We start from the raw sequence: 14,689 nt of genomic DNA on the forward strand, positions 1-14,689 counted from the left end.
GGCCCCCGCGAGGAAGCACTAAAGGCAACAACCGATGGCTCGCTTCTTCCTGCCACCTCCTCGACAGGACTATAGCAGGAGGAGGAGCAAGGGCTACAGGATGAGGGCTCCACCACAGACTTTGTCTGTATCTGTGCCTGCACTCCCCCAGATACTCGGCGGAGTCAAAGCAGGCTTTTGGGACACTCGGGGATGATGTGCCAGGACAGTTTGTGGATCCAAATTCCCCAGTTTTGTGGATCGGCTGTCCCACTTCTATTGGACGTGGGCCCATCATACCTCAGACTGATGACTGCTACGCATGATTGCGCTGGGATACACCCTTCAGTTTTGTTGTTCCCCTCCTTCCCAGTCCCCCTCCCTCTTCAGGAACCCTTCTCACAAGCAACTTCTAGCCTAAGAGGTGCAGTTGCTCCTAAGGGTGGACGCAGTGGAGGAGGTTCCACTGGAGCTAAGGGGCGGGGTGATCTCCTGCTATTTCTTAATCCCAAAAGCCAGTGATGGTTTCAGACCGAATCTGCACTTGTGAAACCTCAACAAATTAATGAAGAAGCTGAAGTTCCACGTGGTCTCTTTGGCCTCCATCATTCCCTCCTTGGATCCAGGGGACTGGTATGCCGCCCTTAACTTGAAGGACACTTATTTCCAGATTGCAATCTTTCAGGGACACAGAAGGGTCCTCAGATTGGTCGTGAACCATGTGCACTATCAATTTACGGTGCCCCCATTCAGTCTATCGGCAGCCTCTCAGGTGTTCACAAAGTGCATGGCAGTCATCGCAGCCTTCCTGAGGAAACAAGGGGTTCAGGTTTATCCGTACCTCAACGACCGCCTGGTCAGAGGGAGGTCCAGACTTCAGGTAGCAAAAGATGTGACATTAATACAGTTGACCTTCCAGGACTTAGGTCTTCTCATAAATGCACAGAAGTCCACTTTCTCCCTGGTCCAGAGGATAGAATTAATTGGGGCCATTCTGGACTCATTACAGGCCAGAGCTTCTGTCCAGAAGCATGCTTCCAAGCAGTAAAGAGACTTATAGAAAGTATCAGGAATCACCCTGTCGCCACTTCGAGAAATTGCTCACAGCTCCTGGGACACATGGCATCATATACCTATGTGGTTCAGCATGCGAGACTTTGTCTCAGACCTCTCCAGGCGTGGCTGGCATTGGTATACTCGCCACGCCGACATCCTCAGACTTGGTCATACAGTTCCCCCATCTGTGATTACTTCCCTCAAATTACTTCCCAGCTAGTGGGAGCTCACTTGGGGTCCCTAAAAACTCAGGGCCTCTGGTCCCTGGAAGAGCTCTTGTTACACATCAACATCACAGAGCTCAGGCCTGCCAGGAGTTCCAATCCCATGTAGCGGGCAGGTGCATGTCAGTCCTTACAGACAACAGCCATTTTCTAGATCAACAGGCAGGGCGAAGCATGCTCTTCTCACCTGTGCCAGGAGGCACTTCCCTTATGGGAATTTTGCATGGCCCACTTTATTCACGTCAAGGCCTCCAACTCATGGCCTGGAAGCTCCATGGCTGAACCCCTTGGAGCTCGCATGCTCTGAACCAGTTCAAGAAGTTTTTTTTAGGAAGCAGAAAGCCGTCCACTAGAGCTACATACGTGGCAAAGTGGAAAAGGTCCTTGATCTGGTCGGTGCAGAAAGGTGTCTCACCCATGGGGTCATCAGTGCCATTCTGGACTACTTGCTACACCTGAAGCAGCAATGGCTATCGGTGTAGTCGATTAGAGTCCACCTGGCTGCAGTTTCGGCGTTTCACCCATGGGTAAACGGCCTGTCTGTCTTTACAAACTCTATCTGTAGTTGTTGTCTCAAGGGGTTTGACAGACTGTATCCCCAGGTACAACAAGTAATCCCACCCTGGGATCTCAACCTGGTATTGTTATGGCTCCTGGGTCCCCCATTTGAGCCATTGGCAACGTGTTCTCCACTCTACTTGTCCTGGAATGTGGCCTTCCTTGTGGCTATTATGTCAGCCAGAAGGGTCTCGGAGATTAAGACCCTTATTTCAGAGCCTCCATATACAGTATTCTTCAAGGACAATGCACCCTCACCCAGCCTTCCTCCCAAAGGTGGTTTCACAATTCCATAGTAACCAGGACATATTCCTTCCAGTCTTCTATCTGAAACCACATGCCAGAAACAGGAGCAGCGACTTCATTCCCTGGATGTCAGACATGCACTTGCCTTCTACGTAGAAAGGACTAAATCATTTTGGAGAACTTCTTAATTCTTTGTGGTAGTTGCAGACAGGATGAAGGGTCTCATAGCCTCAGCCCAGAGAATTTCATCGTGGATCATTTCCTGTATCCACACATGCACCTGATGAAGGTCCCCGCTCCTGCCTGAGGGTGCATTCTACAAAGGCCTAAGCATCTTCACCTGCATTCATGGCACAGGTTCCTATCCAGGACATCTGTAGAGCAGCAACGTGGTCTTCAGTCCACACTTTTGTGTCTCACTATGCCGTCAGTCAGCAGACTGGAGATGATGCTGGGTTTGGCAGAGTGGTGCTACAGTCTGCTTGTCAATGAACTCCAAACCCTCCCCCACAACTGATTGGGAGTCACCTACATTGGAATGGACATTAGCAACACACCTCGAAGAACAACAGTTACAGAAGGTTAGTAACCATTTTTTCATACTGTCTTCATATTCAGGAAGACATCATTGTGTTGATTACATGTTTGTAGTTATTTTCACAGCCATAGTAGAAACATTCATTTTAAAAAGTGAAAGCTTAGATTCTGGAGCACATATTTTGTGACAAGGGATTGATTTCTCTTGAAATTGCACAGCTGAGGAGTACACAGCCTTGTGTATACAATAGTAGAACGCATGCCTGCTTAAATAAAACAATGTTTTTCCTCCTTGTTCATATCAAACCATTCCCTTTCACTTTTTAATAGCCACTCAAAGGAAAGGAATTTACTATGTATAAAGTTTAGACTACCTCATCAATCATTGCTCTACATCAAAGAGGATTAATCTGTGAGAGGATTTGCTGAGAATTTCTACATTGTATAACAAAACCTGATAATTAACTTTTCATAAAACACGAATTTTGCCAGTCTGATGATAGTAGAAGGTTGAAAATTGTGTTAGTGTCTTGAAGTCAAGTTGGAAAAAGAGCATTACTATTAATATTACATGCAGAAAACTGTTAAGAGACCATTAATGTTGCAAAGTCAAGCACTCAAAAATTAGGAAACTCAGAATTAATTAATTCTGCCTTGTTTTATATATATATATTGCTTAGCATCACAAAAAAGTCTGACTCAGCCTGGGATATAATCCCTGCTCTCCTGAATCCAAGTCTAGCACTTAGTTGTAAGAGAACATTTTCTCAGCTTGCAAATGTCTCATTCATCATTCATTCTGTGCACTGAATAATGGGGTTCTGCAGAGCAAATTATATTTGGTAATTACAGACTGTATCATAATGCATATGCCAAAATGGAGATATGTTAGTTACACAAGGAACATTAATGGAGTTAGAACCATATAGATCCCACCGCATGTGTCATTAGCAGTGTTAGTACCCAGTACCTTTAAGTTCCTGGCACAAATTCTTAGAACTTGAGCTAAAATAGTAATTGGTAGCAGCAATAAGCAGTTGTCTTCTATGTGGGAGGGCCTACCATTGGAAGGGAATGCAAAACCCACTTTAATGGCTTACACAACTATTTGCTAGACAGTGGAACAGTGTTGGCAATCAGAATTCTATTTCAGGCTCCAGGGGACAATGGACTGGAGGATAGAGCAGTGGTTATAGACAGAACATCTAAATCCACAGGTTTGGCATGTTCATTCTGAAAGGCAGTTTGGTTAAATGGGCCTTTCATATTAGAGCTCTAGGTTTTTATCCAGTTGTGCCAGTACTCGTTTTGTGCAATCTGTTATCCCATCTGTAAAATGGGGGTGAATGATGATTGTTTGTGTCTTGAGAGGACTATGAATGAGCCTTGTTCAATAATAAGACATGTGAAGGGCACAATTAGTTCTTGTTAGTGGAAGAGTTGAAACTAAACTTCATGGTTGCCTCCTAGATTCTAATCCAGTGCTTTTCAGCCAAAGGTTATTTTTCAGCTACTGCTTTGCCTCTCTACAATACCGGGTCATGTAAGGAACTCCATGAGGAAAGAAAAACATGTTCAATGTTCAGAGAGTTCCAAGGGAGTCAGAAGTTCAAAGATTTTAGCAGCCAACCTCGAACCAGCTTTATTAAGCATGTAACAAATGGAAAATTTTCAGGGCCTTAATTGGCCAAATCCGGATAAAATTTTATGGGGCCATCTCTTGAGCCCCAAGACTTTTCTTGTGCCAAATTGCAGGCTTTTGCTCCTAAGTATGGCATTTCTAGATCTCTTCAGAATGTCTGGAAATAAATTAATGTTGGAAAAACTGCCTATTTCCCCCTAAATTTATAGTTGAAAACGATTGCACCATTTTTGCTGATGGCAAAAACAAACATAGCATGGGGCATGGGTCACTTGCTGGAGGATTCTCTGTACCTTGAAGTCTTTAAACCACAAGTTGAGGACTTCAGTAGCTCAGACATAGGTCAGGGGTTTGTTACAGGAGTGGGTGGTTGAGATTCTGTGGCCTGCGTTGTGCAGGAGGTCAGACTAGAAGATCATAATGGTCCCTTCTGACCTTAAAGTCTATGAGTCATAGAAACTTTCAGCCTGAAATGTTAGTTTGACAAAGTTGTAAGCAATTGAAAACAAGGAATTTTACTGGAAAATGTTAGGAAAGCACAACTATATTATATAACTATAACTATTGCTACCTGCTCTGCCTATAATGCAGGATCAAACTAGATGGATCTTCTGTGGTTTTGTCTTTACAATTAATACACACAAAACTTAGTTGTGAACCAGTTGCATACACCACATACCTGACAAACCCTCAAATGAGAAGAAATTAAAAGTTAAGTCATGTGAACAATTCATATCCTCTACTTCTCTACCGACAAGTGCATAGCTTATTGTTACCACAACTACCATGCACTGGAACTTTAACTCTGTCTCCTGTTTGTCCTTCTGCACACACCCATCTACCAGATTTTCCTTCCCAATACTAGTGTAATAGTGGCTGTTTGGTGGTGGCAGTGGCTGTGTTATGAAAGGGTAGTTGAGTGGGTGAATTACAGAAAGGCAATTAAAGAGATTGATGGAAGACTGGTTTTGCTAGAGGAGCAGAGCAGGGTTGTGGCTATGTGATCTATAGCTGGGGAGATAGGAAAGTGCACATGTTGCTGGATGAAAGAGTGAAGAGTGTGTAGTGTAATATGGCTTAACTTTTAATGTCCATAATTTCATCAATTTGTGTCAGGTATGTTTAGGGGAAGCAACACTACTTGCTTCCAAACAAAGGGTTTTGAGAGTGTTGTTTTTTTTTTAATTGTGCACAACTGCAGGTGGGGACGGGGGTATAGGAGTGCAGCTGTTGATAGAATATTTTATCCATTAGCAGCCGGCCATAAATCCCTCTGTTTGTAGCATAACATCTGACAGAAAAGTGACATTCCTAATGAAGAAGGTCTTGTGTATGCCTAATCCATTTATCAATTGGATTTGGGTTTGCCCTCCCAAAATCCAGCAGGCTTATGTGTGCATATAATCTTTCAGTAATACTATGAATTACAGCTACAAATTATGCTAAATCCCATATTAACAAAAGAAAATCCTGCCTGTTGGACCAGATGTGCTCAGTATCCACCTTTATCAAGTTTTGTGTAGCTAGACAAAGTTGTTTTTTTTCGTTTTGTCCCGTCCCCCCCCCTGAGCTACTGGTCAACAGTGAAAAGTAGGACTTCAAGAAAAAAAAATTCAATCAGAACCCAAATACAAAGACTTATTAAAAAAAAATGTGAAGAGAAACCAAATAAAATCTACATAGAAAATTCAAAGGGCATAGAAACTAAAGCACAACCTAAACTATGCAGTTACTACCAGTTGCAGTTGCTGCCATCATATCAAGTGTTGGTACCTTGGTCTTTGTACACATTAAGGTGTGATTTGCTGCATATCATGGGGAGTTTAGTCTTGTTGTAAATTGAATAATGCAGGCATAGACTTGTGAGTAATTCATTTCCTTCTAACAAAGTAGAGGTGTTATTGGAAAATACTGTTGAGAAAATGTTCTGGGTTACTGGTAGCTTGTTGCGGTTAGAGACTATGTGATGTTCCGAATGATTTACACCTCACTGAGCCACTCTCCTCATGACTTCAGTTATCAGGAGGTTAGTGCATGGAAGAGAGGTTTCTAATATCAGCCAGCCTGCCTTTAAGGATGAGCACCTCACTAGTGCTGCGTAGTCAAATCTCTATCCACTGGAATAATCATCCATTTTAGGACCTGCTGGCGTCAGAGATTCCAAGCCTAGAAGATACCGTTGTGATCATCTAGGCCAGGGGTCGGCAACGTTCGGCACGCGGCTCGCCAGAGTAAGCACCCTAGCGGGCCGGGCCAGTTTATTTACCTGCTGACGCGGCAGGTTCGGCCGATCGCAGCCCCCACTCGCTGTGGTTCGCTGTCCCAGGCCAATGGGGGCGGCGGGAAGCGGCGCGGGCCGAGGGATGTGCTGGCCACGGCTTCCCGCCACCCCCATTGGCCCGGGACGGCGAACCGCGGCGAGTGGGGGCCGCCATCGGCCGAACCTGCTGCGTCAGCAGGTAGATAAACTGGCCCGGCCCGCTAGGGTGCTTACCCTGGCGAGCCGCGTGCCGAACGTTGCCGACCCCTGATCTAGGCTGACCTCCTGTTTAACACAGACAATAGAACTTCCCCAAAATAATTGCTAGAGTTTATTTTTAGAAAAACATCCAATCTGGATTTAAAAATTGTCAGTCATGGAGAATCCACCACAATTCATGGTAAATTTTTCAAACAGCTAATTATTCTCACTTACAAATTTACACCTTATTTTCAATCAGAATTTATCTAGCTTTGACTTCCAGCCATTGGATCATGTTATGTCTTTCTCTGCTATTTTGAAGAGCCCATTATTAAATATTTCTTCCCCATGTAGATAATTATAGACTGTAATCAAGTCACGCTTTAACCTTCTCTTTGTTAGACTCGGAGCTCAATCTATTTAGCTTATCATTATAAGGGATGTTTTCTAATCGATTAATCAGTCTCATGTCTCTTCTCTGCATCTTCTCCAATTTATCAACATCCTTCTTGAATTGTGGACATCCAGAACTGGACACTGTATTCCAGCAGTGCTCACACCAGTGGCAAATACAGAGGGTAAGATAACCTCCTTACTCCTACTCAAGATTTACCTATTGTGGCAAAGCTCCGTCCTTGTCTCTGTGGGTCCTGCGCTTCCTGGCAGATTTCGCTAGCCTCAGAGGCTCACTGTGACCCTCCACGTAGCCCTTTCTCTCTAGAGGCAAGGGTCGTAGCCTACTGAGCCATCATAAGCCAGCAAGGGACGTGAGGAGAAGCTACTCTCCCTTGCAGTCTCTGTTGTCTCCCAGTCTCAGTGATTAATTCAGGGGGAGGGAAGGGGGGAGCCCAGGCCCACCCTCTACTCCAGGCTCCAGCCCAGGGACCCTAATAGTATCAGCTATGGTAGCTGACTTTTTGGAAACAGGACGCATACAATTCCCTGGGCCACTTCTCCACAGCAGCCCCCACTTCCTCAGTGTCTACTTCACCCTTACCTCAGGGCCTCCTTCCTTGTGCCTGAGATGGTTTGTACTACTCTGTTTCTCCAACAGTGCAGCCTCCTACAGCTCCTGACACCCGCACACACCTGACTAACTGGGAGGCTTTTAACTAGTTTCAGCCAGCCCCTGATTGGCTTCAGGTGTCCCAATCAACCCACTGTCTTCCCTGCCTTCTGGAAAGATCTTAATTTTCCCCAGGTATCTTAATTGACCTGGAGCAGCTGCCATTTGCTTATCCTGGTAGCAGGGATTTGTTTAGCCTGGGGCTAATATATCTGTCTCCCACTACTTTACTATAGGCATCTGGTCTTGCCCTGTCACACTATATATGCATCCCAGGATCACATTAATGCTTTTTGCCACAGAGTCATACTGGGAGCTCATGTTCAGCTGCTTATCCATCACAACTCCCAAATCTTTTTCAGTCATTGCTTTCCAGCATAGAGTTCTCCATTCTGTAAGCATGGCCTACATTCTTTGGTCCTAGATATATACATTTACCTGTTGTTTGCTTGTGACTAGTCTTCCAAGCAATCCAGATTGCGCTGAATTGGTGACCTGTCCTCTTCACTATTCGCAATTTTTCTCATCTGCAAACTTGATCAGTGGTGGTTTTATGTTTTCTTCTAGATTATTGATAAAGATGTTAAATAGCGGAGGGCCAAGAACTGGTCCCAGTGGCGCCCCACCAGAAACAGACCCACTTGATGATGATTCCCCATTTACAGTTACATTTTGAGACCTATTAGTTAGCCAGTTTTTAATCCATTTAATGTGTGCCAGGTTAATTTTACTTCATTCTAGTTCTTTTAATCAAAATATCATGCGGTACCAAGCCGTATGCCTTAGAGGAGTCTGTTCCCTTTATCAACCAGATTTATAATTTAGTCAAAAAAATTGTTTGACAGGATCTATTTTTCCATTAAATCCATGTTGATTTGCATTAATTACATTACCCTGATTTAGTTCATGATCAGTTGAATCCTGTATCAACCGCTCCATTATCTTGGATTGATGTCAGGTTGACAGGTCCCATAATTACATGGGTCATTCCATTTACTCCATTTAAAAATTGGCACATTAGCTTTCTTACGGTCTTTTGGAATTCTACAGCATTCCAAGACTTTTTGAAAATCAGCATTAACGATTCAGCAAGCACCTCATTCAGCTTTTCTAAAACTCTTCGATGCAAGTTATCTGGGCCTGCTGATTTACAACTGTCTAGCTTTAGTAACTTCTGATAGTGCTGAATATTTAGTTGCATTCCTTGCATCTTTGTGTCTTGGGGCCATTAACATTGGTGCCCCAGCGTTCATCTAGGTCAGCACTTCAGGAACCAAGCTCCCATTGGTGGTGGAGTCCTACAGGGACTGTACATCACCGTCTGAGGCTGTTGTCACTATTGTTTCAATACATGGTAATGGAAATGCCAATGCTAGGCCTCCTTTTGAAGCATTGGTGCTATGTGAAGCGAGGGGATCAGCCCCTGAGGTTGCAGATGCGAGAACTCCTTATGGTGTACCAACACATTTGAAGTTGATGTATTAGTACTTGAGGCAGCAGGTGCAAAGTTCTTCTTCAAGTGTTGTTTCCTGTTGTATTCCACTGAGGGTTATAGGTATGTGCCATGCGTCCGGAGCCAGACAACTTGACTGTAGTATTGTCCATTGGTCCATGCATGCGCCCTTACTCCGCCTCATGGTTTCATCTGAGGCGATAAAGGGCAGGGCAGACCGACTGCACCCTCAGTTCCTTCTCACCGCCGCATGGTCTGTGTCACAGCTGCTGGTGTCCACTCATCTTTCTCTGACACACTTTAAAACAACAACTGTTTTTAGCATTGTAGATAGTTTTGATTGTTTTTCTGTAGTTTTAGTCTTAGTATTGGTTCTTAGGACTGCCCCTGCCCTACCGGTGATACAAGCACCTTAAGGCTCCGCCGACACAGTGGCAGTATCCTCCGTTTTCCCAACAAAGGGGGCACTGGTACCCTGCTCTGTGGGGCCCTCCACAGCATCTGATGGATCTCTCCTGTTGGCCATACTGGGGGTCCTGGCTGGAGTCTTCCCCTTCAGCAAGAGAGGATTCGCCCCTCTCCCCACTTCAGCTGTCATTGAAACTGGTGCTCAGAACTGGTCTTGGAGGGGGATCTGCTCAGTCCAGGTCTGATTGTACCACCGGAACAGGAACGATTCCCATTGTTGTCTCCTGATAACACTGTGTCCTCGGCTTCCCCCTCACTGCCGGATGACTTTAGTCAGTTCCAGGACCTCTTGCGCAGGGTAGTTGAGGACCTCCATATTCCATTGAAGGGACTACAGGACAAACAACATCAGCTTCTTGACATCCTGCATGCTTCGGTACCGACCAGGGTTGCACTGCCAATCAACGATGCTATTCTTCAGCTTTCTCAAATGGTCTGGTACACCCTGGCTACTTGTGCACCCACTCCCAAGGTGGCAGAGAAAGAGGTATTATGTGCCGGCTGAGAGATCTGCGTTTCTGTTCTCTGAGCACCCCCTCTGCCCCTCCCCCCCAATTTTTCTAGTGGGAGGGGATCGTCATGAGGAGGGAATTGTGGCTGAATTCGTCTGGTTTCCCCAGGGAAGTGCAGAATACTATAGAGCACCTTCCTTTCAATGAGTCCGACCTCTTCAATCAGAAGACCGATGATTCCCTCCACTCCCTCAAGGATTCCAGAGCCACTCTGTGAGCCCTAAGTATCTACATGCTAGCACCGAGGCACAAGTTTTTCCTGCACAGCGATTCAGAGCTGCTCAGTTCTTCCATCAGTGGGCCTACAAACCTCCTTGCAAGCAGCAGAAGACTCAAAGATCCCGTCCTTCTGGTCCGTCGTCACAGTCTTCAGCATCACATGCTCAGCCTTCACAGAAACAATATTTCTGAGTGTGCCTAGAGAACTGCAAACACTTTGCCTCCCGCCGTACATTTGACGCACTGCCTTTGGGGGGCATCTAGCACTCTTTTTACCAGATTGGAGTGCAGACAAATGGATCCTGGCTGTACAATCCGAGTTCACCACACTTCCTCATCCCCCACCCCGATCCTGCCTCAGGAACTACTCTCATGACAATATCCTCTTCCTAGAGGTGGACTCCATACCGCAAAGGAGAGCGATAAGTCGGAGGAACGGGTTCTATCAGGGTGCAGAATTTTACTTCACTCATTTCCTATTGCCCAAGAAGAAGAGTGAGTGGAGACCAATTTTAGACCTTTGTCATCTCAATTAGTTCATATGCAAACCAGAGTTTTATATGGGCAGCTTAGCAGCCATCATCCCTTTTGCAAAAAGAAGGCACATGGTTTATGGCTCGCGATATGCAGGATGCCTGTTTTTCACATAAACATCCATCCAACTCACAGAAGTTTCTTAAGGTTCACTCTTGGCCTTTGGCATTTCCAATAGAGGGTGTTACCGTTTGGACTCACCACTGCTATTTACCAAGGTTTTCTTTGTAGTAGCGGCTCACCTCTGGTGTCAGCTGGTCCTTATATTCTGATATCTTGAGAACTGGCTCCTAGCAGCACGATCCAGTAGGGAAGCTCGAGCCTCAACCTCCATGTTGTTCATACTCCTCTCCTTCCTGGGACGAGCATAAACAGAGAAAAATCTACTTTGGACCCCACGCAGTCCTAGAATTCCTTGTGGCCCCCTTCAATGCGGTTCAGCATGAGCCTACCTACCGAGGGAAAGATTTTAGATCCTACAGGAACTGATTGTCAAAGTGGTGCCCAATCCTTCTGTCCAGGTCAGGACTTGCCTTTTCCTCTTGGCCACATGGCGGTCTGCATGTAAGTCTCCCTCTTTGCTTGTCTGCACCTTCACTGCCTTCAGCTGTGGCTCCAGAAGGTCTATTCTCCCACATGACGTATCCTGGATCTTGCTGGATGTACTGTCCTCTCTCAGATGGTGGACAAACCTAGGTCAGGTCTGCACCAGGATGCCCTTCTTTCCATCCTCCCCACAAATGCATCACTTGCCAGATGGGGTACCCACATGGGCAAGCCCATGTCACGGGACTTGGACCACTTGGGAATCCAGTATGCACAACATTCAGGAGCTTCGAGCAGTACAGAGGGCATATTGCATGTTTCTCCCATCTATTTGCTCCCATCATGTTCTCATTATGTCGGGCAACACCACCACCATTTGTTGACGTAATAAACGGGGGGGAGGGACATGCGGTCACCAGCGCTTCGTGCAGAAGCATTCCGGTTGTGGGATTGGTGCAGTGCCCACAAGATCCTGTTGTCGGCAGCCTGTGTTCCAGGGACTCAGAATGTGATTATGGACTCTCTCAGCAGGAAATTTGTGACCGGCCATGAATGGGAGCTCCATGACACCGTAGTCAGCGACGTTTTGGTCCAAGGAGCCCTCCATGCCAACAGTAAATGCATCACATACTGCTCCAGAAGAGGTCTTGGCACCCATTCCCAAGGTGATGACCTTGTCATCCGCTGTTCAGACCAGATCAATTACATCCCCCCCCCACTGCTCCTGCTGCCATGTGTCCTCTGCAGTATCAGGAGGGAAAGAGCCATGGCTATTCTGATAGCCCTATTCTGGCCTTGCCAATTCTGGTTTCCTCACCTTCTCCGCATGTCAGTGTGTCCTCCACTTCCACTGCCAGCTTTCCCAGAACTGCTCATGCAACACGGCTGCGGGATCAGGCATGTCAGCCTGCAGACAGTTCACCTCAGAGCTTGGTTTTTGGATGGGCATCTTTGCTAGAATGGGATTGTTTGTTTGCAGTATAAGACCTCCTCTTGAGCAGCAGCAAAGAGTCCATAAGGTGTTCCTATCAGGCCAAGTGGAAGCATTTCACCTCCTGAGCCAGGCAGAGGGGTCTCGCCCCAGAGGACGTGGACATTCCCCTTCTGTTGGACTACCTTCTGTTCCTGAAGATGTCAGGGCTTGCGCTCAATTCCATCAAGGTGCACATGGTGGCTATTAGTGCTTTCCACCCCCTTGTGGAAGGACACTCTGTGTTTACTCACCCATTGACTGCCAGGTTTTGGAAAGGCCTCCTTAGAATTTATCCACCCATTCAACCTATCACTCCTCAATAGGACCTCACCATGTCCTCTCGACATTAATGAAATCATCCTTTGAACCTCTGGCTTCATGCTCCCTGTGTCTCCTTTCCATTATAGTCACCTTCCTGGTAGCTATTACTTCTGTGAGAAGGGTAGGAGAATTGTGGGCCATGATGACTGACTCCCCTTTACCACATTCCATAAGGACAAAGTTTCCCTGTGTGTGCACCCCAAGTTTCTGCCAATGGTGGTATCCCGTTTTCATCTCAACCAACCTATACACTTACCTACTTTCTTTCCAAAGCCTCATGCCTCAGTAGATGAGTGCCATCTTCACTCCCTCGACGTCCACAGAGCGTTGGCCTTCTACCTTTGGAGGACAAGACCATTTAGAAAGTTCCCTAGGCTGTTTATCACTATAGCTGAAAGGATGAAAGGGCAGACAGTCTCCACATAGAGGACCTCTAAGTGAGTTTTGTGTCTGTTATTGGTTACCAGGACTGTCCCCACCCCTTGGAGTGAGGGCCCATGTCACGAGAGCGCACGCATCAACTACAGCCGCCCTGCATGATGTACTGCTTCCAGACATATGTAGGGCAGCCACATGGAGTTCGGTACATAGCTTCGCTTCATGTTACACCTTGGCGCAAGACTCTGCAATGGATGCTTAGTTCCATGCAGCTGTCCTCCATTCAACCATTCCATCCTCCTCCTTGCATCCTCTGCATTCTTAAGTACTGCTTTCACTCTCAATGAAATACAATAGGAACCATCACTCAAAGAAGAAGAGGAGGTTACTTACCTGTAACTTTGAGGTTCTTCGTGATGTGTGGTCTCGATCTGTATTCTAATCCCACCCTTCTTCCCCTCTGATGCAGAACTGTTCGATTTGTGGTGGTGAAGGAACTGAGGGCGAAGTTGGACCACCTTGCTCTTTATCGCCTCAGATGAAACCATGAGACAGAGCAAGGGCACATGCGCAGCTCAACGGACACCACTACTTTCAAGTTGTCTGGCTCCGGACGCATGGCACGTGCCTATAACCCTCAGTGGAATACAGATAGAACCATACATCTTGAGGAACTTTAAGTTACGTGTAAGTAACCTCCTCTTCTCCTTTGTCACAGTAGTGCTTTGGGCTAGTTGCACCTGATCCCTTTGCTACACCAACGAGGTTGTGAAGCCAGCACATTAGTATACTACTGGCACTAGTCTTCTGCAGCACAATGAATCATTAGCACTAGGTCCACTTCATCACATCAGTGCTGTGCAAGACCAGCACCTGGGACTTCCAGTGTTGGTGCACTTTGGCACACCAACACTTGGTGAGAATGTGTTGGTGCCTGGGGCTGTTTGCCTGGGACACGAGCAGCTGGGGTGGTCAGTGTTGTACATTTCCTCCCACGCTTTCAGCTCCAGCATCATGTTGGCTTTATCTGTAGGTTCCTGTTGGTGTGCAAGTGCCTTCCTGGCAAATGGCATTTCAGGCTATTGGCCCAATACCCTTCTTGCTCTCTGGTGCTCATTAGTCAGTGCTTTGGGGCCTGGTAACATCAGTGCCATTGCCATCACTCTCTGACACCTTGCTGAGTGGGCACAGTGCCTTAATCGGTGCCTGCATCTGACTTCAGTGCCTCACTTCATAGGGGCTCATTGTATTTTCTTGGCATATCCTCAGTGTATTGTGTTTGCCTTCTTGAAGAATGAGAGGAGCTGGGTTCTTCTTGGCGGTTGAGAGGGTGCAATACTCAGTCCATGCAACCAAGTCATTAGTGTCCTTAGGATCCATTATGAGTAATTTCCCTTATGAGTCCAGTTTATTATATCAAGATGATTGATTGGAATTGAACCCTGGAACGTTTGGCACAAACTAGGATTTTAATTAGGACCCTAGGCCATTACTAATATAATTGAAAGGGCATGTC

The 14,689-nt window shown here is 46.2% G+C and overlaps 1 protein-coding gene across 4 annotated transcripts in view; it reads left to right on the top strand.

Annotated features, from left to right (window-relative positions):
• The window catches only part of PPM1B (protein phosphatase, Mg2+/Mn2+ dependent 1B), a 104,206-nt gene that overhangs the window by 62,432 nt on the left and 27,085 nt on the right, over window positions 1–14,689 (top strand). Inside the window, exon 1 of one of the 4 annotated variants that reach the window (XM_029911739.1) lies at window positions 13,678–13,860. The exons of the other annotated variants lie outside the window; for them this stretch is intronic. The gene's annotated coding sequence lies outside the window, so the exon portion shown is untranslated. Of the gene's footprint in view, window positions 1–13,677; window positions 13,861–14,689 lie in introns of those variants that run through there. 4 annotated transcript variants of the gene reach the window in all.

This window comes from Terrapene carolina, unplaced genomic scaffold (assembly GCF_002925995.2).
Source record: "Terrapene carolina triunguis isolate 2854851 unplaced genomic scaffold, T_m_triunguis-2.0 Scaffold120, whole genome shotgun sequence".
NCBI lineage: Eukaryota > Metazoa > Chordata > Testudines > Emydidae > Terrapene > Terrapene triunguis.